This window comes from Idiotropiscis lumnitzeri, chromosome 10 (assembly GCF_059441095.1).
Source record: "Idiotropiscis lumnitzeri isolate Australia: NSW breed Sydney's pygmy pipehorse chromosome 10, RoL_Ilum_1.0, whole genome shotgun sequence".
Classification (NCBI taxonomy): domain Eukaryota; kingdom Metazoa; phylum Chordata; class Actinopteri; order Syngnathiformes; family Syngnathidae; genus Idiotropiscis; species Idiotropiscis lumnitzeri.
Window position 1 is genome coordinate 8171476 of NC_142400.1, and position 26785 is coordinate 8198260.

A 26785-nucleotide genomic window follows, 5' to 3' on the forward strand; every position below is an offset into this window, starting at 1 on the left:
ATTTTGTGTATTTTTTCCTCATTTGATCAAATATCATGTAAGCAATAGTTGGTCTCATTGAGATTATTTTAAATGCAATACAATTATTGTATAACTACAGCATGTACACTTACGCTCCAAATGATTCATAATTAGCTGGAAATGACACAAAGGCTTGTTAAAATAATATAATAAGTTGTGTTAAACGGTTTCATCCCTTATCGGTGGACCTTTTGAATTATTAATGTTTGATTTTATTGCAGAAAATGCAGGGGGAAAAAACGCAAGCTTGTACACCATTTTAAAGGACAACATTTCACATAATCTACAAGCAAATCCTCCCAACCAGGATGCCCCAGCACGCTTATGAGAGATCATCTCTGATGTTGTGGAAAATTATATTATTACACTTAAACTTCTCAATTCATCCCCAGATTTTTGTGCAATAATTGCAAATATATATTTGCTCATCTCTATGCCAGCCACTTATAGTGATACGCAAAACAATTCAATAAACCTGTTGTCATTCATCTAACAAATTAAGTAGTAAAGTATATCAGCTTTGTATTCAATTAAAAAAGTCCAAATATCATTATTTCCGGATTCATACTGTAACATTTTTCTAATGTATAATGGTTCCCCTTCCTCATGTTGGAAAACACTGACCTAGCACATTCTAATTAACAAAATGTTTGGAGTGGTCAATTGCTGCTCATATATACACAAACAACCACGCGCATTATTGTTAATAAACCTAACTTCGACATTTTTGGAATGTGAGGCCTCCGGAAATCCGAGAACATGCAAACGTCACGCGGAGCTGAGATTGCAACCCAAAAAATCGGAACTGTGAGTCAGCGATGTAGTCCAAGAAGTCATGACAGTACATGAAGAATGTTGGGATTCAAATCAAATATATTGAAGGTAAAAATTGCCGTAAAGTCCGATAGATATTTATTATTATCATTTCTCTGATATAGAAAACAATATTAAATCACAGTATTGATTATTTGTGCCACCTATACAGTCTTACAATTTGTATTGTTAAAAGTCTGGCGTCAACTTTATGCATATCGCAAAAAAAAAAAAAAAAAAAATTTTTTTTAAAGTATGGAAATGAGTATTGTCATATCCAGACAGATAAAGTCAACAACAACAACAAAAAAAAGGCAAGCTCAGTCACTGGCACAATACATCATTCCGCATCAGATCTGCTCCATCTACTGAGTTATTAATAACACAAAGCAGGTGTTGTAAGTCAACGTGTGAATTTGTCGGCACTTTCGAATGGACTCAGCACCCAGGGGTGACCCGCTTCTCTTCTCCACGTTAGCGCCACGTTGTCCCCTATCCCCAATGCTCGTACATCAACCCGGAAAACTCCGCAGTGCTCGCCATCTCAAAGGAAGTATGCCTGACAAGAAGATAAGGTCTGGCAGTGTGTGTTTAGGTGAGGTGACAAAATGAAATATAGTCTTTCCTGACATCTTTCGCCTCCCATGACTGACCATGGCTCATATCGGCTGTAAATCAAGAACATACAGCATGATGCAGCCACTTGGAAAAAGTTCCACTAGGGAGGGTGTGTGTGTGTGTGTGTGTGTGTTGCTAAAAAGTCACAAGAGGGCAGTAGAGTGTCATGCTGGGCCTGATGCAGTTTCCTCCACTCCTCGCTGGTTCTAGGTCAGGCCTCCAAGGAGATGATTATTCAATTATTAAATGAAGATCGAAACACTGCGTTCAATGTCTTCCCCTCACCTCCCTCCTCAAACCCTCTCCCTTTCTCGTCCCACCCTCATTTCCTCGCTTTTAATGCCACATGAAGCAGTAATTAAATGTGAGGCATTCATTCTTTTTGCTTCCTGCCTCGACTAGATGTTCTTCTCCCTGGGCAATCGCTGAATTTTTGTGTGAGCATGTGGCGTTGTTAAGAAGGATTACAGCAAAAAAAAAAAAAAAAAAAAGGGAAAAGGATCTTCACAGATGGAAATTATGATTTTGTGGTTTACGATTTAGTTTCAAAGGAGGACTGTGGATTTTTTTTCCGGTTCTGTAGCACGAGAGTCACCTGCAAGGGAGCACTTTTGGAGGCAAGGGATCATATTTAGAAACTACAGCTCAAGACAGAATGTTACGTTCCTGGAGAGCAGCATGATTTTTTTATTTTATTATATAGTTTTATTTTTTTAGTTCAAAGCAATTTTTCACTCGTTAAAAAAATTTTTGTAACCCTCAATAGACAACTCATTGAAATAATAATACTTCTTTTTTAAAACAGCATTTTATTTTTTACTGGAACTGCAGCATTTAAATCTGTGACAATAAACAATATCTTTCTTTAGACTAAAAAAAAAACATTTTTCAGTATCTCATACGTTTATGATGGCTCAACATTAAAAAAAAGAGACTTGTAGCACATTATACAAATCAACTTTCTCTAGACTTTTGCTTTTTGAAACTAGTTTTACTACCTTTAAATTCAAAATATGAGAAATTAATATTTCCACCCTAGACACAACAGAACTTTTCTGAGTGAGGTGCATCGGGCTCGGGAAATTTACAGTGAAAGTCCAATAATTAGTTTTTCGGTTTTGCAAATTCTGCCAATTGCAGATTTTTTACGTTTTTTTTTTTTCCAACTCTGTAAATTGATATTTTTATGCTCAAGCTGGTGCCAATTTCTTGGCGTCATGGAAGTATGTACAGGTAAATTGAGGAGTTTCATTTCGACATAAGTAGTGCTTTGCGACCAAACCTTTTTGGAGGGTATCAAATACTTGCAGATATTTTTTTTTCCCCCTCTGCATTTGGGCCAGTTGCTTGAGAAAACTTTTATCGCTGTGTTGCAACCTTAATCTTGTTCATTCTTTGCTTGATGGTTTAAAAATAAATAAATAAACAAATCACACCTTTTATTCACCTCACGGCAATATAAGTGCATTGTCGACACCCGCTTCCATTCCAAATACGATTCCCCATGCCATAAACGGTTGAGTCTTTTTCGTCGGGTGTTTACAACTCATTTTACGAGTCAGCAGAAATAGAGTCATTGTAGCGAGGGTTAAAGTTGAAGGTCGCCTCTTCTCTGCAGCAGTGAAGCTTTTGTTGTATTGGATACTGTCACAAAATTCAGTGTAAAATGTTTTCAGGAGGCGTTTATAGCGTTTGAAAAAAAAAAAAAAAAAAAAAAAAAACGCAAGGTAGAATGAGGGATGCTTTCACCAAGGAAGTCTGAATGCAGATCAAGCAAAGGGAGCGGTGGGAGCTAAAACAGAGCAGGCATATAAAAAGTAAAAAAATAAAAACTCCAAATGGAGAGTTTTAGCACTTGCAAAGAATAGCAGGGGAGAAAACAAAGAGAGGGAAATGAGCTTGGAGCATCTTGAGTAATCTGGAAGCAAATCCCCGCCTTAAGATAAAAGCAGGTTTTACCATCCCCACTGTGTGTGTGTGTGTGGGTGAATGTGTGCGCACGCACCTGCTTTGCTTTTCTGTTGTAGACAAGCATTTACTGTGTGTGTGCGTGTGTGTTTGACATCAAAGCATCAAACTAGAATCTTACTGACTTCTAAACTGGATGGAAAGACCTCTTTAAGACCTGGCTCAAACCAAATATGAAGGGATGCAAAACGCAGTTTTGGCCGCAGGACAATATCAAGCTTATCTTCAAACCCGGATCCCCTCTGCAACTATAATGAACAGCAGAACATGAAGAGAGAAAACAGACCAGCCCCCCCAAAAAAACAGCATAATGACTTTGTATACTGCAGGAATGAGTGAGCTGGGGCTTCAGGAATAAAGGAAGTTATTAAACCATCCGTCTAGTTGGACCTCTGCAGACTAATCAAAAACGGATGTTAAACAAAATAACAGCCACGTAGTCGGAGTAAAATAAATAAAACGCTAAAACGCCGTGCTACACTTAAACCATACAAACTAAAAAGTGAGTCCACAAAAAGATGATCGATTGGCATGCTATGGCCAATTGGAAATCACAAGCTTGTTTTGTGGCTTCCAATGTGTGCTCCAGTGGATCCCCCTGTGGGGAGACTGAAGACTTCAGTGGAAGTCGGGAAAAAAAAAAGATTGACTAGAATATTACTATTAAACCAGTTAAAATAATCACAGATGGGTTTTTTTCTAACATTAAATGTTAAACAATGTTTGAAACATGTTTGAAATATAGTGGACGTCGGTAAAAACTGTGTCCCTGAATGCGAAAATTGATTGGTTGCAAAATTAAAAAAAAAAAAAAAAAAAAAATTAAAAAAAGGGGGAAAAAAAATATTTTTGAAGATGCAGCACTAGTTTAATAGGTTTGCATTTGATCATTAAGAAATAACATTTAGTTAACCTTTATTTTTTGCCTTTGGCCTATTATGTTACTGTATTTTAAAGTTGGTCATGATGTTGGTACTTGAAGACCAAAATATTTCTTAGGTGGTACTTGATTTGAGAATCATTAGCTTAGACAAGGTAGTATTCAACTATTTTGCTCATTCGTGATAATAAAGCAACGCTGTGTAGCACAATCGGGAGTTATTATTTTATTAAATATGATTTTATTAAAAATGCTCTGTGATTACTTCAAGAGGGAAATCCGACGCAAGCGGGTATCAGAGAGACTTTCCGTAAAAAATGGAACCACGCTTATGTTACGTACTCTTTGTGCATACCTAATGTGACACCTTCCATCCTCTCAACATCACATTCCTTATGTGAGCTTTTTGCACGTCAACAACGGATTTCCATAAAAGTACGTCCGTTTAGAGTGTAGGGGAAAAATGGATTTTTGTGTTATACCAAAATGCCCTAATGGATTTCCATTTGCCTTGATGGAGTTTATTACATAAAAATGCTCCTGGGAAATAAGTGAGTGAGGGAAGGAAACAAAGTGGCATCATCTCTGCTTCCCTTCACATTTCATGTTGGATCACTTCTCATTCCATTTTTATTGTAAATACAAGAATGGGGTGATAATATTAACGGACGAAAAAAAATCTTATGTTGCGTATGCTTGGTTGATCATCTAGCCAAAAATGGTATTCAATAAATAATATTTATTATGGCAAATCTCAAGAGAGACCGTGGCAGTTGCGTTTTTATATCCACAATCACTAAAATTATGACTTTTTTCTACAAGCTGTTTTCAGTGTGGTCTCATGAAACTCGAACAATCAAATTCATCTTAAACAAAAGAATTCCCTTTGCCTCAATCGACCCCCTCAAAAAGAAATTGTAATCAATTCAGTTCTTTGACGCCATTGTTCATACACGGACGTCTGCGTCGGTGTAAAGTGAAATAAATGTCTTCTAAATTTGACACACCACAGAGTAGAGTATTGTTGAGAACTCTGCCAAATTTGAATGACTAATAAAAAAATAAAAAAACAAGTGTGAAATATGAGGATTTAAAAAGGCTAACAACGAGCATCAGTCAAGCCAAATTGTTTTCTTTTGATCTTCTGACTTCTCTCTATTACATTCGTGCACTCAGGGCCAACAACGGGACACTCTAAATACAAGCCGAACGCATCAGAGCAGTCAAGCCAAACCTTTTTTTTCCTTTTGATCTTTCGCCTTCTTTCCATGACAAGCTTGCACTCATAGCGAACAACGAGGCACTCTAAAACAGCCACACCAGCCCAAAACCCCAATTAACGCACTGACTGTATGGACTTAACAGAAAAACGTCTTTTTCATTATATCACTTCTGTACACTAAGAGAGATGACATGTTTTTTTTTAAATTATTATTATAAGAATAAATCTAGAGTTGGCTTTATTGTACGGTAGCCTTACAAATGTATTTTCCCCAGGCAACACGCCTTTTATCGAAAATGGTACACAATGGAACCAATGTTATTCGCTTGTGCCCAGCGGAGTTCTCACTCTCTATTATTTTTCCACGCCTAACCAGTCTTGCTACTCCGGCGGACGACGTACAAAAGCTCACCAGTGCCCTTTTGAAAACACTCTCCAGTGGGGAATAATATTAACAGGTACATTTTGTACAAGGGCTTATTAAAACCTCATTGTTCAGGGAATGTTCAGGAGAATGCGTCTTAATTGGAAATGTTGGAATAATCTCATCAGCAGCCTTGAAAAATTGGCGTGGAGAGCAAAGCCGAATGAGATAATTGCTCAACTGTCCACCATTGAATTACACATGTATCTGCGTATGAACATAATTTAGTCCTACAAGCGTATGTCGAAACCTCGTTTATGCGATAACTGATTCCATCTTGTAGTGCTACAAGTTTAGTCCTCAGAATTGATCCTAAAGTTAGCATTTCCTTTATTCCTTAATGCCTGATTTCCCCGTGTTCAATTGTAGGGTTGCTGCCGGCTCGCTCATCTCTTTAGCTCACAGAACACACAATTAAAATTCTATTTACCATAATGACACACTGTTCCATCCCGGCGTGAGTTACAGGGGGTCTAATCACGCGACATCATCGCTGGAGACGACACGCCTTGTCACCGGAGCCGAGCCAGTTAAACAGAATTGGATGTGGCGGCGATACCGAGGAATTCATCTTCATCTAGTTATGCGCACACGTCTTTGACGTACGCTTTCATCATATCACAGAACGCAATTACAGCTGCAACTCTGAAGTCAAACACAATCCGTTCTGGGATGCAGGTTGACTTGCAAGACTTTCTCATTTTCAATGGAAATTTTGAATTCAATTGTACAGTGTTGCTTTGAGATACGAGTTGATTTTGTTCCGTGATTGTGATTGAAAACATTTGGATCTCAAATCATCTTTCCCCAGTGTAATAAATCAAAATGTCATTGATATGATCCAGCCACTGCTCCCGCCACAACCCTAACCTAACCCTTAACCTTAACCCTAACACAAACCCTTGTATCGCTTGTCATAACATCTGTAGTTATCGCCATAAATTTCCTTGTTGCCGTCGCTACGCTCATATAAGGAAGTCAAAAGAGTCAAAACAAAAGCAAAACACATTTGAGGAGGTCATTGCTAATTCACCGAGCTGACGTCTCATAACAACTGACAAGACGCCGGCATGGCATCCCACTGCGGTTGGTGTTCCAAAGTCTTGATGAACAATGGAATAGCAAAATGCGCCGAAATGTTCTGCTTCACAGAAACGTGCCCAAATAGATGTAAGTCTGTGCTATCTTCAAAGTGGCCCAGCCATGTTCCAAACATTGCTATTCAGGATTTAAAAGCTATTCAGCCTCCCGGGGCCACCATTCTTCATCTCATCTTACTCCAGCACAGAGATGCCAACATGGTGTGTGCATTGAGCAGAGTGTGTGTGCGTGTGTGTGTGTGTGTGTGTGCGTGTAGGTTCCAATCAGGCATCAGAGCGGAGGATAGAAAGGAACATCTCTCCTGCTGAATGGAGACTCCCAGACATGTGTAGCATGACTGACGCTGCCATCAAACACCGAGGAAAATCTTCCTACTCCAGCTCCCTCGGCTCACCAGTCTTTTTTTTTTTTTTTCCATCATCTTTGTGTCCTAACTTCCATTCAGTCTCTATCTGATTTCTTTCCCTTGGATAAATACAGAGAGGGCGAAAAACTTTGATAGCATGCCTTTTGATAGCGATGCAGTCTTTGGTACACTTGCGCAATCTAATGAGATCTAACACAACTACTGTATCCAAATATTTATCGTCAAAACAAAGACGATAATGATTATTGTGGCCGCAGTCCTGACGTGCAACTGGGCTGCATCACAATGCGAGCAAATAGTTTACTTACTCAGCTGAGAGTCGAAAGAGGCGTGGGTTTGACTGGTGGTGTTCGTGTTGGATGCATTTTTAACAATATTACCGGAATATCATTTTTAACACTACACAGTGAACGCGATTACAACATCAATTGCCGTTGAAATAAAAAGTGTACACACCCCTGTTGAAATGCCAGGTTTTTGTTTCATTTCGGTCACTTAATCAGGGTGGAGGGAACCCGTGAACACTTCCATTTAATTTGCAGTGTGTTGTTAGCACAGCAGATTTAAAAGTGAGTAGATCAGCTGCCATATCTAAAGATCAGGGAACTATTTGACCGCTTTAATGTCCTCGAACGCTAAACTCCAAACTAAAGAAAAGGGCAGATTTTTGACGTGACTCATATGTTGGATTTCTTTAGTTTGGATTCAAAGGTGTACCTAATGAAGTGGCTGATGGAGGCACTTTCTTCATGGAAAAATCAAAAGGTGTCTGGAATGGGCTAGAATCTCCTTCCTTCAAGAGCGATACAACACGTATTCTCTCCACTCATGGTCCATCGGTGGTTATTGATAAAAGTCTTATCGCTTCAAAAATCTTTCCATTCTCCCGCCGTGTTTCTCTCGCGTTTTTCTCCCTCTCTCACTTCTTATCTTCACAGCGTCCCGTCTTCTTCCTTCTCTATCCATCATCCTGGTTGTCTTTTACTCTCCTTGCCTGCACATATCAAGGGCGCAACGCAAAAGCACACTTTGCGTGTCTGATTTTATTTTTCACAAAAGAAAAACAAACTACATTTACAGTTAATCTTTTAACATTCTTGCAGAATGTTGCAACTTTAAAGCGTATTTATTTAATTACATGTTCAAACTAGTTCCACTATTCTATACAATATTTTTGTCAAATGTCACACAACAAAAACCTAACTTTTTTTTACTATTTTATTTTATGCCATAACGAACGTATTACTTCATAAAATAAAAAAAAAAAAGGACATTTTAAGAAACCTTTTTAATGGACAGCAAAAATGAAAATGTAAAGCAAAGTAAAGCATACTTTCCGACATATCTCTCTTTCAGCAATCATGTACTGCCTGTCGCTACTACGTGGAAGGAAGTTGAAACCGATATTCAAAGAGAACTGTGAGGCGCCACAAACCACGAGCCCAACATGCCGACGCACGTTCCGACACATGTTTATTATTTTTCTAATCGATCAAACACACAGTTGTGCGAGGAAACTAAGAGAGAGCAGCAGACATACTGTCGGTGAAAAACAAACACGCCACGACTTAAGCGGTGATTAAAGGGAAATGTCGGTTGCGAATAAAAGCCTGACAAGTGCTTTCGGCCCTTAATTTGCTTGCTTATTGATTTTGTTTTTCACCTTTATTTATCAAGCACTTTACAAGCATCCGGCGTATCTCGTCACTTCTCCCTGGCAAAGCCTCACAATCCCTCCCTTTTATTCCGTCCCTTCGCTCCCATCAATCTTTTCAGCGGGAGGCCTCTCCGTCCCAGTGCGCTGTCGGTGTTCCAAAAGCGAACGACGTCGGACGCAGACGGCCAGCCAGAGCGCAAGCGTGGACGTACGCTGAGCGAGAGGGCGTGCACGTTGTTGGCCAAGCTCAGCTATGATTGATGTTGATGCATTGGGATGGCTGTGGATAGACTCAGCACTCAGCCAGACATTACCCTCTGACCCAAGCTATTGATTCTCGCATTCATTGGCCCAAACAACACAACAAGGCCGCCTGACCCCGCTCGCGCAACTACCACACCAAAAACACACACGCACACACAAGTGTATAGAGTGGTCCAGATTGATCGTGCAGCGCCGTCCTGTGAAAGCTGATCAATGTGCCGCATAACAATCACTTTGCTACTTCCTGGCTCAGCATGACGGTCCTCTGTCCTACTGACTGATATGTTTGGGTCAGGCGCTGAAGGCTCCAATATCAGTGCTTCGGGGAAAAAAGAGCTCAAGCAACGTTTCCAACGATAACAACATCACTCAGGAGCGTCTCCTGAGCCACATTCAATACGAGATCCGACGGAAAAAGACATTATTTTCCAGGCAGAGAGATGATGTGGGGTTAGACGAAAAAAAAAAAAAAAAGTCTTGGCGGAGATATTATTTGCTTAAAGTGGAAAGGTGGAAAAGATCTGCCTCATAAAAGTCATCACATATGAAGAAAGGTTTTGAGCCCATGACTTTGTTCACTGCGAGATACTTGAACCTCGAACGGCGAGCGCAAATCCTTTCAGGATTTGTTCATGTTTTTAATTTTCTCACATAGGAAATGGATTCTATTTTAGATTTGCCGTAACACTTTTGAAGTGTGGAAATGTTTCCAAGCACAAAGTTAACTTGGTAACTGAACGTAAAAAAAGCTTAACTTGAGTTCTTCTGATCGCCAAAACAAGCCTAAACTAAATAAACCAACTGAAACTTAAAATTAACCTAAACAAAACCAACATGACCAAAACAAACCTAACCACACCTTTACAAACCTTCAGATTTGACTGCCTTACGACTATAAGAAAAAAAATCCAACCATGTTTCAAACAGTCAGTAAAATTTGCCACAGCTATTTGACCCAAGTTGTATATTGCGACAGAGTTAGACACGGAGCAGCGAGTTTGATGACTGTAAGTCCGAGGAGACTAAGCTGAAAAGAAAGAGTCCTAATGGGCTTCCAAGACAAAACCACAGCTGGCTTTCAACATTAGTCGCCATGGTGACAGAAGAAGCCCTTGCCATGGAGCTTTTGTAGCCCAAAAAAAAAAACGGGGAGGAAGGAGGAGGCTGCGGGGGTTCATTGCTTGGTCTTCAAATCCATCCATTCACTTTTTATCCACATCCCTCCTCAGACTCCCTAATGGCTAATTAAGGAGCACTTATTATTGCTGCACATTATCACAAATCATCAGCTATTACTGTGGCAAATTGTGTTCACTCCTGTTTTTTTTTTTTTTTCCTTCAGAGGAGACATATTTTTTCCCCACTCTCCCTTTGGATGCAAAATGAACAAAGAACAAGGCTAAAAGGAGTGTTGGCGGCTGAGTGGATACTGCGGACGGTAGTCAATAACTTCCGTTATGTGGCTTGCTACATGCATGGCGGAAGTAAAGACAGTATTCACCAGCACATAAATTGCAGAGGAGATATTCTTACAATATAGTGGTATGGGCTTTTATTTGCCACTATGTATTATTTTTATGTCTGCTAGGTTCAAGATTTAGATCCACAATGGAAGTATTTATCATCATCCTTATACCAAAAATTGTGATTTGCATAATTGAGTTACAGTAGTTATGTAGATTCACGGTATTTAGATTCGCCAATAGAAGTATTTGTGCAATGCAACAAAATGCACCGATACTACACACCGATACTCAAAATGGGATGCATTGTCATCTACTGCACTGTTTTCGTTGAGCGCGTGCTGCCGATTCCAGGAAATGCATTAGAAAAAAACTAACAACGATACAGCAATATACTTTTACTTTCCACGGGATTCAGAAGGTTTGAGATACTTGAGCGACTAAACTTTGCAAGCTGGAAAACAATTAATCAATCTGACGTCTCAAGATGGTTTTGCTTATACACATATTTTCCTTCATAAATCCATCTGGCGAAGAGCCAAAATAAACAGTTTGGAGTAGGCCATGCACTTTCAAAACCTCATCCCGACCACCAGCTAAATGAATTCCATGTCTCTCTCCCTCTCTCGACAAAAAAACAAAAAAAAACAAAAAAAAAAAGCACAACCATTCAAAGCAAATGGGAAACTCATGCTCAATCCATTTGGGAAGTAGCAGAAGGGTGGGAGGCACAATATTAGCAGCCAAAAACATCAACAAAACTACACGACGTAGTTCTAGTTTGTTTCCAACAGGAACAGCCTTCATTGCTGTTCTTTACTAAATCACTAAATGGGGTTAAATTCGGACCACCACAGTTCCTCACGTTCTTCCATATTGAAGTCATCTAAGCATGACTTTATGGATCTTGCTTTGTGCATTGGGAACAGAAGAGGCCCTTTTGCAAAATGACTCCATAAATATGCTCCATGTGCTGGGATCATCATGTGTTTGTCTTGACGTGGTGAAGCAGCATGTGGTCCATTGTTATTCTTGTACGCCAATTTAATGAAAACAATTGGATGTTATGGTAACGAGGTGGCACTTGTTTTTTCTTCTTCAGTATAGCCTTGAGGCTCAGTTGCTTAGACAGTCAAAAAAAAAACAAAAAAAAAAACGCCTTCCTTTGTTGTGTTGATGCGCAGGGACTTGGCGAGAATAAATGAAACGTATTCACGCGGCGTTGTTGACGTGAAAGCCCGCAGATTGGAACAGATTGTTCATTTAAGAGTTTCGAGCTCAATTGGCCATTAAGAAAAATAATTATCTGTCAACGAAATCAATGGAGCAAAACAATGCGAGGGAAAACAATGCTCAGACACTCTTCTTTTCTACTTGCTGGAACTTGTTATCCTTTCCGTATAAGCTGATTTCCCACTGCGTAAGATGTAGCGTATGAGCATGGATAATGGAAATGACGATTTTCCCAATTTTTTTTTCAATTTCTGTTGATAAAAAAACTACAACAGGACAGAAAATTGAACATTTAAGTCCAGCATCCAGTCAGACGCCACAAATTTGGACTCCAACTAAAAATGTTCAAAATAGGCCTCAAAAGTCAAAGAAAACCTCATAACAAACCATTGTGAATTTTATTAGTTGTTTTAAAAACATACTCTTATTTACTTTTATTTTAAATGTTTATAAAGTTTTATGTTCATCGTTCGTGTGTTTAAATGTTGTCTAGGTACATTTGAGTAATTTACAAAAAAATATTATTTATCATTATTATTATGAATGATAAATTATTTAGTAATATTATTAATGTATTAATTATTATTATTGCAAAAATATGAATTATGTATTAGTACCACTGTGAATTACATATCATTATTAATAATGATAAAAATAATAATTATTGCAAATTATTAATTATATATATATATATATATATATTAGTACGACTGTGATTTATTATTATTATTGTAATTATTATTATAATTATTATTATTATTATTTAAGCTACTTTTGTTTTCTCTGCTTTGCTTCCGAATTTTCCTTTTGTATTTGTAAATTTTTGGAGGAGTTGTGTGTTTGCTTGTGTGAAGCACATTGAGTTGCCTCGTGAGTGAAATGTGCTACATAAATAAAGCCCGTCTTGCCTTCCACTGTTGCCCGTCTCTTCAGTATACAGGATGACTGAGAGGTGACTAGTCAGCCGGGACAGGATAAGTGATGTAGAACGTGGCTGGATGGATGAGTCGCCATAAGGGCTATTAAGTTTGCGGCTATACTGCAAAATGTATTTGATATATTTGCAAAAGTATAACTGTCTGGTAGTGTGTGTGTTTTGTGAGGTTTCTTTTTGTCACGACTTGGTGATGTTGCCGTGACTCTCTCCAGTGAACATGAGCCGACTCTGTCAGACTCAACAGTCCATCAGTGGAACATCCTTCTCCCATTTCCCACCTCCATATCACTCTCCCCCCCTCTGTCTTTCCGTCCTTATCAGGCTCACCCCCATCTGTCTCTCCTTCCATTTCATATTTCATGTTCAATCTTTTTGACGGCGCTCTTCGTCGACACCTGAGGCACCATCCTTCCTCCTCCCTCCACTGGCCCGTCAATGTGTCGTCTCTTCGCCCAAGCGTCCGTCCCCCGCTCGCTCCCCTGCTCGCTCCTGATGTCAACACGTCTAACGGTGTGGTGGCCAGCTGTCAATCATCACGTGACAGTCAGCAAAATGTGCATTGACGCGGACCTGTGCGAGTGCGTATTAAATAAAACATCACATACAAAGACCTGACCTGCTTTCACTGGCTTTGAAGCTCAATGTGACTCACGAGAAGCCGTGCACAAAAAACAACAAACAGCTTTTACGACCTGAACGCTTTAGTTTGAAATTATGGAATGATGAAAGGCGCACTATAACAAAACAAACAAAAAAACTTTATAGTTGCTGGTTTAAGGAGATATATGTCAATGCTACTTACATAATGACTTTATTAATATTTGCATATTTTGCCTTGGGGTCGCTGATGGTGAAGTGGTACACTCGCCTGGCTTGTGCGCTCAGTTCAGGGTGCAGTCCGCCTTTCGCCCGAAGTCGGCTGGGCTAGGCTCCAGACTGACTGACTAATGAGCAATAATGCTCCAGAGAAAAAGCTTTTGTAGCCATTTAAATGGCAAGCTAAACTTTTAACTAGCTAATGTTTAAACTTTCGTGCATAGCAGCTAGCTAACTTAAAAAACGAACTAACTAACGAGAATTATATAAGCTATACAATTATTCGGGGGAGATGTTTGCTATGAGATGTGAAGAAGTGAAACTAATAACATGGGATTAATTGGCGAACCGATTTCCCGGTCTATAAGGCGCACCTGCGTATCGGCCGCAGCAACTCTTTTTTTTCGGGGGAGGGGGATAAACGATATACAAGCCACACCAGATAATAAGTCACATTTTTCTATGTTGAAAAAAATGAGTTTTTACGTAACACATAAAACAGTACATAAAACAGTGCCTTTTAACACGGCAACAACTTTGCTAATTAAAACAGAACAGACCCAAGAGGAAAAAAAAAATTGAGATTTATTTAGCAAATTTTCTGAACTATAGAGCGCCCGTACCTGTGAAAGAAAAATCCACAGAAAAGCCACACACACCGGTGTATTAACCGCACGGTTCAAAATCTAGGAAAAAAGTAGCGCCTTATAGTCCGGAAAATATGGGATATGTACTTTGGAAATAGTCAAATTAAGACAAACAAAATAAAGATTGAGGGATATTAAAAGAAGAAAAAAAAATCACCCTGTTCTGCTTATGAGGAGTGTAAAGTAACACAAGTTAATTATATTTTGGCAAAACAGGACTACAATCTACAAATGGAACAGGAAAAGGCAAAATTGGCGTTTAGTCCCCAAAAAGAAGACAGCGGGTTATTACATTGACATGACTGCCGTTCTATTTCATGAATCAAACAGCAGGGGCGAGATTCCATTTCATTGCTGATATTCTTCATATGGCGATAAGGTTTACCAAGATGTCCCCCATCTCCCCCAACGCCTTATGAAATGTGCTGTATTTATTCATGCTCAGCCATTTATTCAAAAGTGTACCGCGAGAACTGTGAGTGCTCATAAAGCCAGCGCACATCCCGGCGCATCGCCATAGAAGCCGCGCCTGCACCGCCCCGCTGCCCCAAGATGAAATATGCATGGGGCATAAAGAGCATATGGACCATCCATCTCAATATCCGCTCCAGCCCACCGTCAAAAAAAAAAAAAAAAAAAAAAAAGATCATTAAAGCACACACACACATAAACACACACCCTATGCTTAATGGTTTATCAGTTTGAGTGCCAACTTTGTGCTGACGGAGCATATGCAATAACACACTCATGCACACACATTCAGGCAAGACAGCTGTGTACATTTGCTCACTTGGAATGTGCAGTCGTAATCGAAATGCGTTACATCAGCAGCTGTCCCACAACAGTAACATCTTTATTCGCTCCCAAAACATCAATGGACAGTGTAGCTTTCTTTTCTGGACAACACACACACACACACACACACACCCACACGCAATCGCTCGGTATTTTCTTTTCATCTCCTCTATCATGGTGCATGTTGCAAGGAATTCAAACATGAGCGCGAGACATTGACACGCACGGGCAGGACATCCCAACACGCGGAGGGAATTTTGTGAAAGGAAAACAATGACTCTAAATATGAGCTCGGCAACCTACGGAGAGCTCACCATACTTTCAAGATTTCACACTTTCTACTAACTCTCTAACGCCAGGAAAATGTCGATCATGACAGTCAAAAGAATGCATTCTTGGGGCAATATTTTCATTCCCTGCGCAAAGTACAGTCTTACTGTGTGGCGTTTTCTTTGGTAGGACTCACCAATGAGTTGCAAATGGATTCCTTGCGCGGAGACTGATTAACGAGGTTAATCGCTACTGGCGTGCGGATTAGCCAGACTTCATTTTCCAAACACATGCTTTGTATGTTTGTTGCCTTGAGAGTTGGCATTACTGGTTTATTTCTCGTTGCCTTGCTTCACCTTGGTGAGTTTCCGAAAGCCCCGGGAAGGCCCCCGGCGCTCCCGGCTGCCTCCTGGTTTGAAATTGTAAATGTGCACTTTGAAGGCAGATGTGCCACCTGCTCACCTCAGCTCCTCTGGACCTCATTTGACAGCCAATTTTAGGCACATGTATAAAAGACGCTGGGATATTTTCTGAGGCAGCTGGCTTCGGAGTTTGACTTTTTCCTCCCCCCTTTCCCTCTGGCAAGGACTTATTTTCCCGCTTTCCACAACTGCCATCAAACGCCATTTCTTTCTGGTCTTGGTCACCGCCAATCTCTCCACTCTTGTGTAAAGTTGTAATCCCTTCGCCACCTGTCGTTTTTACCTGCCTCCGTATCTGAGTCATTATCTCTTCGCCCTGTCCCCTCCTGTCATATCCATCTATCAGCTCCTATGTAAAATATCTCCATCTGCTTTGCTTATCTACACAGCGTTGACCCCCCCCCTTCATCTCCTTGCCTGTCTGCCTCCGACATCCCTCCACCCACCGTCAGTCGCCGATTGAAATGCAGAATGTTGCTGATTCGCTTATCCGCATCTAAGGTGGCATCATGTTTGCGGCGTTCAAAGGAAAGGTTCAGACAAACAACAGGCACCCCCCGTCCATTAGTTTAGCACGAGGATCACAGAGCCAATCAGACCGGGGACTTATCGAGGAAGTGAAGTTTCTACCGGAGAGTAAAGTAACTTTAAATAATTGAAACTGCTTCCATTTGCTTGTAGACTTATCTCATAGCCACCTCCGGGTCTTGTTAAAAATGCTCTAATGGGCGTGCTTTTTGTTCAAAGGAGTTAAACAAAGAATGATGGAGAGACAAGGTCATGCGCAAAGAGATGGTTGCCGAACTTAACTGCAATTTATCAACCGTAAATTGCGGGTGCATCATGCGCTACGTAGACAAAAGTTTGAAAGAAAATACCTGTCTTGATCCATGCTGGGTGAGATCCTGACATTTGAAAATGCAATTAAAAAAGAGCCGGTGTCTTTTAATTTGGATTAAGTTGTCCAAGCGTTTATGTCAAGATTGTGCTCAATTGTGGGAATGTTGCGCCACACCTTGGTCCTATCTATTGATTTGAGGAGGAGCAACTGTACTATGTCAAACTTTCAACAAGAGTCAATGGGTAAAGATTTGCACGGCCCAGAATGGAAGTAGGTCACGCTATCAGGAAAAAAAGAGATAAAAAAAAAATGCAACTTTACTCACCATTAACGATATATTATTTATCCGGCTCATCTAAAAAGAGATATACTGTACATAAATGTCTCAGAGAAAGAAAAATGACATATGTGTTGCACTGCTGCATCGGAGGGATTTTATGCATCTGGCGCATTTCATGAGTCAGAGAAGAAGCAGTAAAAAGAACAAAAAAACCAGAAGGTAAGGAATAATGATCGCTGCCTTTAGTGCTGGAATTGGGCGATACATCAATATGATAGTGACATTGTGCTAAAGTGCACAATTATCTCATTTAGCTGAAACGAACATAAACACTACATCACAATATGCCGTTATTCACCACCCGCTCTCATTTTAACCATTAGTTAAATGCAGCAGAAAAGTCATCGTTTCCACATCATGACAAAACAACTATTAATCTACATCAACGTATAAATTCCAATTTTGGTTCTATTGCGATACTAAAAGCGCGTTTGTTATGATGGTTATAGTCTCCAATGGTGCAGAGCTACACTGCATCATACTGAAATATGTTTTGTGTACTACTTACTGTACATATGTCGTCAATAAAATAGAAAGAACTCTCAGTATGATGCAGTGCCGCTACACACAACCACAAACTACAACCAAAGATGACCATTATTGCATCTATAAAAATTTCTGTTAAAATTTCGGTATGGCAGCTCATTAAATTAAAGACAAGGCTACAGGTGGACTAACGAATCATACATGGGTGTTCATCAGTGCAAATAATGAGAGTAAGAAAGCGAGACTATCGTGCTCAAGACAGCTGTTTCAAACATCATGCGCTTTTGTTCTCCTAAACAAAAAAACAAAAAAATGCTTCCACACAGCAGCGGCCTGCCAAGCGGAACATAAGTCAGTCAAACACTCGGCTTACAATTCAGCCATACACATGCATACACTTTCATCATTTCCTTTTTGGGGTAGGGGGAGGGGGGGTTGCTCCCCTCAAAAATGTGGGCGCCCACATTGTGGCTGTGCGATCAAATTCAAGTCCCCACAGAGCTATTTTAACAAGCGCACACACACACACGCACGCACGCACGCACACACACATGAGGAGGGATGGCAACAGACCTGTGGGTTACAGTTCTACAAGGTCTGTTTCTGACTCGGGTGAAATGTGATGAAACCGGCAGCGGGCCAATCAGAGAAGACCATTAGCCAACCAGGGAATCACCTACAGGTCAGACAGCCAAACACACACACGCACACACGCATTCTAGCAGACCAAATCATCCTGGTGTTCTCACTTAAATCTCAATTCTGTTCAATGCAGGCTGAACAGAACGCTTCCTACTTTCCTGGCTAGCGAGTGTTGCATGTAGACAGTAATTGGACCGCTTGTAATTGGTTGTGGTCCACTGGTTCCAACAGTAAATGCTGTCTTTGCATAAACACACGTCCTTGTCTGTGCTAAGCGTGTTTTTTTTTTGTATGATTAGCAGCATCTTGCCTGGGGAAACGGAGGTGAGGAGGTGCATAGAAGAAAAAAACAAGTGGAAAAACGAGGGGTGAGAAAGAGGCTATAAAAGTCAGCATGACAACAAATAGTAACGTTTGCAGCTGCAGGAACATTGTCGCTTGGCTCATGTTCCGTGTGTGCGCATTCGCGTGTGTGTGTGACTCCACAAACATAGAAGAATTATGGTGAGAGGAGTCAATCCTGCAACTTGTTGGAGGAATCACTCCACAAACAGGGATGAGGAATTAGTTCATAAACATGGTGGAAACAAATTACAAACATGATGTAGTCTGCGAGGGTCCGACTGGTATTTTTTGAGGCGTGGGCCCATTTTTGGCAGAAAAAAGTGACAGATGACAGATTAGTCATCCGGTTGATTAAAAACATTTCAATTACATAAACTACATCCCCTCCCTAAATGCATTTGAATGGGGGTCAATTATATGCAAATTTTTGCTATTCATGGGCTGGCCTGGGCCCTATTTCACACGAACAAATTGTAAAAAAAATAATAAAAAAAAAAAAAAAACACCCATTTTGGTCCCCTATATATCCCAATATAGCATTCTCTAAAGAATTTGATAAAATTAATCCCCATTACCTTTCCCCCCATTTGTTTGTATACTACATATTTTGTAGGCAGGCAATAAAATTAGCTAAAAATAGCTATATAAAAACAATGGAAAACAAATATCCAGTGTCAGGTACAACTATTTAATTAATTAAGTTATTTGTTGGATTTATGTGGCACTAAATTTGATTTTAAATTTTTTTTTTTTAATTTTGAAAACAAACAGTGACTTTAGGCTCTGTGTAAAATAGTGACCTCCAGGTCAATTCCTTGCACAACTTCCATTGCTCACCAAAGTGTTGCTTGTAAAAATTAAGATTTACCTTTGTTTTGAATGGCAGTCCCATACAATCGCTGCAAGAGTTAGAGTACATACAGTGAAGGTTTAAAAAAAATAAATAAATAAAAAAAAAAAGGCAGATGGCACATTAAAGGGTCATGATTGGCTAATTAATCGGTCAGGCCCCAGTAGTCACTGTACAAAAATAGGCAGAGCAATTACCCCGCAAACATGATGGAAAGACTCTACTAACATGGCGGCGTGACTCTGCAAACACAACTCAGGAATTACTCCAGGAATCCACCAGGACCTGTCTACAAACATGTTGGCTGCCCCTAAGGAGAAAGTATCCTTTTGCTTAGTTTGACATAGATCTGACGGTCATCCGGACAGCAATGAAAGGAAATAGCATCCTTTCTTAAAATGGAACCCAAGGGTAGCAAATAAAATGAAAACAGGAAGGGCCCCAAAATTGAACTCTGCGGAACACCATATGACAGTGAATCACCCAACAAACAAGGCAGAACCACTCCACGTACAGCACATGGCAGAATCTCTCCATATGAGGCAGAATCACTTTACGCCGTGATGGAATCGCCGCACAAACACAGCAAAATCGCTCGACACACACACACGTGGTGTGGAAGTTACTCCACAAAAGTATGAAGCGCCAATCTACATGATGATTCCTAAATGCACCAAGAAGGAAATGATTGCACAGTACTGTTTCAATCACAGTTGATTTGCTTCAGTGTGTTTTTGAATGTCTCTCCCTCTTTTCACACGCGCACGCACACACACACAGAGTCATCAGCAGTATGTTATGAGCTGAGACAAAGACCTCCCACCAAGCGCCAAAGTGCAGCGTCAGCCTATATCTTCTCCTTTATTACCCCCTCGCCTCTCGCCTCCCTCCGTCACAAAGCGTTGACTCCCTTCCTCCTCCTCACACCACTTCCTTTCGTCTCCGGTCAATCCCATCCACACGCTCCAGCCCTCCTCCGTCACATGGTCTCGGCGCAATTGTGCATGTATGATGGCGGTTAATGCATCTCACTTCTCCCAGGGCTGAACACATCATGCTTTTCTATTTATTTATTTTTTTTTACGGGTGTTGCTGTGTGAAAGCGATGGGTGTTACATATAATATTGTGCCTACAGTATGGATTGTATTATGCAAAGGGCAACGTGAAGGCTTTTCTGCAAGCCTACGTGGCGAAAATGAATGAGTCGTCCTTCAAAAGAAGCCATTGCTCTGGTTCAATAATACACGACTGAGCAAAGACCTTCCACTTATTTGTTCTCGCTAAACAAGATTACATTTTTTTCCCACATACTTTGTTAATCCTCCATTGATGGGGAAATTTGTCTTCACACTGTGCTATTGTGTTCTACAGTATACTGCGGAACCCCGTCAAGTTGTACAAATGAAGAATTTTAGAGCCAATTTCCGAAAAAAAATTTTTAGTTGTGGAAGTGTGATGTTAAACATAGAGCAAAACATTGAACTATTCGAGGTAGGACCAAGTTTCCGTCTTTGACACTTGACTGACTGCATTGGAATGTTGCAATGTTACATAACACATTGCTCGTGCACTGACCCCCAATATTCACAGAAGTAGGGAGCGAGCCCGGCCGCAAATGGCGAAAAACTGCGAGTAATTGACGTGTGGGGAGGAAAAAGAAAACGCACGCAATGACTCATAATGTTAAACACTGCCTGAACTCATTCATTGATCAGACAACAATTTGCTCTGTTCTGCTCCATAATGGAACAATTTAGGAGGATCATAATTCAGGAAGTTAAAAACTTGATGAATGACAATTAGATGCTCAGCTAGGCTGTGGCAGAATGTGACAGCCATTAGCGGCAACTATTAATAGACGGCTGTTAGCTGGGGTCAAAGTCTCATGTCTCACTCTATCATTATACTGCAGTCATTTTTTTTTTTTTAACTTCTGCCTCATCTCTTCTCAATCACCCGACACTCGCTTTTCGATGACTTGATCTTGTGCATATATAAGTTGAGGGTAAAACATAACAGATGCCGGTTGCACAACTCACGCCATTCAATCAAAGTCAAACGTAACGGTGCTTAATCTAATATTCACAATCGTATTAATTATTCAAAACGTGTTCAGCAACCGCCGGCCAATGAAAGCGTGCTGTTGCGACTGATTGAAAATCAGTGCGTCTGGATTCCAAATTGTTTACCCATAAAATTAGAGGACTAAAATTAAATAATTATCCACAACATGTCGCCGCTGAGGTAAAGTGATCAACCATTTTTATTCCACTTTGAGGATTTCTAATGTTCCAGTGTGTATTACTCAACCACAGACACGGAAATGCAAACATAAACAATGACTAAACGGCAATCCTGCGAAGAAACTGATTCGCAAAACAGCACTGACATCTGAAAATAATTACCAACAAAGAATTGAGCAAATGCTGCAGAGAACACATCACATTTGTTACGAGAAGTGGAGGGGGCATGAGACTAATTAAAAATCAATTCATCAAGTTTTTTTTTTGCTGTCTTTTAACCTTATGAATAATATGAAATAATATAACTAGGCCAAACAAATAAGAAACAACAACTTCCTACTCATTTTTTTTCCATGATGAAAAAAAGAGGCATGTCAATAAATCATCATGATTACTTCACCGGGGCTTCAGTGTGCAACTTTGCCACTGGGGGCAGTATAATATAAAACAACTTGAAGTGAGTCCGTTTTTCCACGGTATACATTGCCTGCGAATATTGTTTTATTGTATGTCTATGTGTTGCTAGAGCGTTTGTGTTCAAATTGCATTACAAAAAAAAACCACATTTGTTAGCCCGTCTATGGACTTTTGCATTAAGCTAAGTGCTTGACGGGTTTGGGGGTGCAACTGGGAGCCGACCAGTAATGTGTAAAGTCTAATTGCGACTGTCCTGAAATGAGGAGCTCCTATATACAGGAGACGCTAAACATTTTTGAAAGTTCTCATCTGTGCGGATCATCTATAAGAAGCTATTTTTCTCAGTGTGGGAGTCGAGAATGGAGAAAAAGCACATTTTCGCCGGCAACACATTTGCACTTTACATCCCCCTTTAATGTAGCTTGACCCCAACACCGTCTCCTTTTTATCGCACACAAACAACCTCACTGTACATCCCGTTATCGTTAACAAATTCCCTCATTTCTTCCCAATCATCTAATCTCTCCACTTTATCTCTGCACCATGACAGCATTGTGACCCGAGCAAGAGAGAGAGAGAGAAAGACGTAAGGGACGCTTTGGGAGGGAAGGGAAAAGGTAGAGGGCAGCGGAGGGCGAGGTTTCGATTTCACCGCAGACAAATAGGCCGAGTGTGCGCGGCTAACCTCCGCAAATGGGTTTTCGATCTCTAATTCTCAACAGATCTCTACAAAATGATTACATAAAGACACGCGCGCGGCCAACGGGAGGACAAAGCGGGAGAAAGAATGACGACGTCTAAGCAGAGAGTTGCAGACTAACACCTACCAGCACAGTGTGTCTGCTTGGTGAATCAGAGGATGTGCACACCAGCAAAGCTACTTTGGCACATATGGCTTCCGCCCACTTTAAATATGGAAGTTCGTCTGACCCTAATGGGCCTCCTGGTAGTTATTTTTGCACAAAGAGAGACGTGATAACCATTGCAGAAGCTCTCACGGCTTATTTGTTGCAGCAACTGCAGACACTCCGCTAATGCATCCCATTAGCGGGTAATCTATGCCAGAGATTCCGAAGCTTTATTGAGACAAGGCACTCGTTAGAAAAATGACACAGCACATGAGCGAACGTGGTATAAAATGAATGACTACGGAAATAATGATTACAGAATTTACCCATGATGACTTTGGGTGAAATTTGGGCCAGTTTAATTGCACACAAGATGATCTACTTGTTGGAAGACTCAATGGCAACAGGTGGATAAAGAGTTTCACAGTTGTACAATTAGTCCACTTCACCTCAAGTCTCATGCCGTTTAGTGGGCGCGCCAAGACGAGCAAAACACAAGTAGTCCAAAAATGCAAAAAGCCAACTGACGTTGCTCCACAACGGTAATCGTAAATAGTCCAAAACTAATCTAATTAATACTTTTGAACATTGCCGACTCGTCAAATTTGGAATGCAATACAACTTGATTAATATAACGCATTTCACAACAGCTGGAACTGTAACGAAGCGCATTCCATGTGCTGTAATATAAATTAGCGGGAAATTAGAAGACAAATTAAACACATAAAATACACACGTTGTCTAGCTCAGGCGTGGGTAAACTACGGTCCAGGGGCCACATGCGGCCCTTAAATGTTTTAATCCAGCCCGCCGAACTTGAAAAAAAATTAAATGAATAAACGTTGTTAATGTTATATTTTCTAATTACTGTGGTTTTTCAAAGACATATACATTGTTGTAATGCTTTTGTTCACCTTAATTTAAAATGAAATGTATTTATTTTCTCCGATGAGGTGCGGTTACCAAAAAACTCCATCCATCTGCCACTGGTCCGGCCCCTTTGTCAAATTTTAGAACCCATTGTGGCCCGCCAATCAAAAAGTTTGTCCACCCCTGGTGTAGAGGAACCTATTGTGTTTGACCTTCGAGGTTTTTAAATATCACACAAAATACAGTACACCAAATATACAATTTCTTACCTAATTGTATTCTAAGCACTCTTCAGGATACTTTTTAAAAAAATTATGACAATGATGGAGTGAGTCTCTAAAATGTAATTATTTCTCTATTTTCTTGATTTAAGGGATAAAATGAGTCTTTATGACGCCCCATTTATCTCCGGCAGAATTTTAAATCATATCGTAAGCATAAATAAATTCAGACATTTGCTTCATGCAGCTTAATCTACATTAAAGTGCCTGCTTGGTTTATCACTCGGCATTGAACTGGAAGAAAGATTAGGATCAATTTTATGTGATTGAGCAGTGATGGAGCTCAAACCTGACCATCACATTTTCCTTCATAAATCATCTTTTTGTCACGCACAAGGCATTTGCTTACAATTGTCCTTAGATGAGTGATGACAACAGAGCAAGAGTTCACTTCTCCTCTTAATAAGCCTCGTCTCTACTTTGTGTTTGTTGCTCCAAGATTGCTTCTGGCCTCAGCCACTTTGAAAAGTAATTCTACTCCACCGTATTCAATTGTTTTATTGTGTCATTACGGCACATTCGGCGAGGCCTATTAGACTGTAATGGCGCCGGCAAGCCGCATAAGTCCTCGGAAGGCATATACACCAACATACGCGTGCACCACCGTGCGCACACACGCTATTAAACGGCAATGTCGCCAGACGGTGATATGAGTCAATATTACGGCCGAGCGATTTGATTAAGTGCGCAGACACAGCGCGTGTTCAGTCCGACCGCCATCGCTTTCCCATTGGCGCCTTATAATCGGAATTAGAGCACAGAGACACGCTCGCGCAAATGATACTTCTCGGGCTCCTCGCTTGTGCAGAGAAACATGGGCAAAAGGGCTCACACTGTGTACGAAGATATAAATAGTCATGCGGCTCATTTACTTACAGTGAATATGAAAAGTCTACACACCCTGTTCAAATACCAGGATTTGTGATATTAAAAAAATTAGACAAAGGCAAATTATTTCAAAACTTCTTCTACCGTTCATGCGAGTCCAACCTGTGTACCGCAACTTGATTAAAAAACAAATATTTATAAATTTATAAAGCATACTTTTTGCTCGGAATGTAAAAATGTGTAATAATAATAATGTAGCTGCACAAGTATTCACACCCTCTTCTTTATATGACTGGAATGTAGCTATGTTCACAATTCACTCCAACTCAAATTAAATGGAATTCAAAACATATTTTACATTTTCTACCATTTAAATAGACTGATTAACCACAAATAAACTTCAGCTGTTCTAATAGACTTTGGTTTTTACTTTGAAGCAGAAGTTTTGTGCTAAGACAAAATGCCATTTAGATGTCTTAATAATTAAAAATAAAAGATAAATAAATAAAAAGAAAAAAGAAAAGAAAATCCACCTTGATTAACACCCCATTTTCAGATGAAAAAAAACATCCTCAAATGCTTCACTGTAGGGATGGTGTTTTTTAGTAATCAGCAGTGTTGTGTTCGCCAAGCGGACCTTTTGGAATTCTGACCATAAAGTGCAACCTTGGTTTCATTGGACCATAACAAAATCGCCCAGACCCATTAACTGGTCTCATTTTTCACAATCCTCATGAAAACCTGGAATTTGAATAGGCGTGTGTAGACTTTTTAAACTGTACGTATTAAAAAAAAAAAAAAAGTACAGACATTGACTACACACTTGAGTACAAAAGTAAAAGGTTTTTGATCATTTGGCACAAAAAAAAAAACCCAACCCCACACTAAATAGATTCCCACTTTTATTAACGGCTGAATATTATTATTGAAGAACTAAAAAAAAATGCTGAATGAGCTCATGATAGCAGAAAAAGATACACTTCACCTGTGTATATTTTTTCAGATTAGATTAAGAATCTTTTATGGTGGCTGTTTTTAGGCCGGCACAAGAGAACGCATTCGGCACAAATAAATCTTCGAGTTCACAACATCAAACTTAATCAATCAATCAATTTCTACTCTTTTTTTTTTCGTGTCATCATCCACAGAGGTTGGAAAAAGTAAAAAGCCCCTTTTTGACCAAGTAAGGAGTAGAAATACAGATGTGTTTCCAAATGTAGGGTGTAAAAATAAAAAATAAAAAATCAGGAAAAAAAAAACATTCAAGTAATGCACAGACGGATGCCTTCAAAATGGACTTTAGCACAGTAAAGTATTTGTGCTTTGTAACTTTTCAGCACGGGGGATATGTGCATGCATTTACAGGAGCCGCACACTGAGAGCTGAGATGGAGAAAGAGAAGTCCTGAGGAAATATAATGAGGTGAGCGTCTGCTAAGAGAAGAATGATGGATGGTGGAGGAGAGGCAGGTGAACGTGAGCATCTCCCTGCAGCGGGAGGCCTGCCTCTATTGCGACAACACAATGGCATCAAATCACCTCCAGCGACTTGGGGCACACACACACACACACACACACACGCGCCCACACGCAGACAGACACACAGGCACACGCTCACAGGTGTAAGCGACAACGGTGACTATCTCCGGTATTCAGGTGTCGGCTGCGGCTTGATATACACTCACTGGCCACAAGATTAGGAACACCTGCGCAACCTAATAAGATGCAATCCAAGTGCTGTATCAAACACTGTGAACTCGTGTTTAGTTGTGGTTCGACATTCGTAAATTGGGCTACCTATCGTTTGTTTTTCTCAGCTGCGTTTCAGATGTCGTTTTTATGGCGTTCCTTGAATGCACCTTGTGCTCTGTCGAAA

The 26785-nt window shown here is 40.2% G+C and overlaps 1 protein-coding gene across 1 annotated transcript in view; it reads right to left on the minus strand.

Annotated features, from left to right (window-relative positions):
- efna3b (ephrin-A3b) overlaps nucleotides 1–26785 on the minus strand; it is a 96887-nt gene that overhangs the window by 46967 nt on the left and 23135 nt on the right. The gene's annotated exons all lie outside the window — the stretch shown is intronic.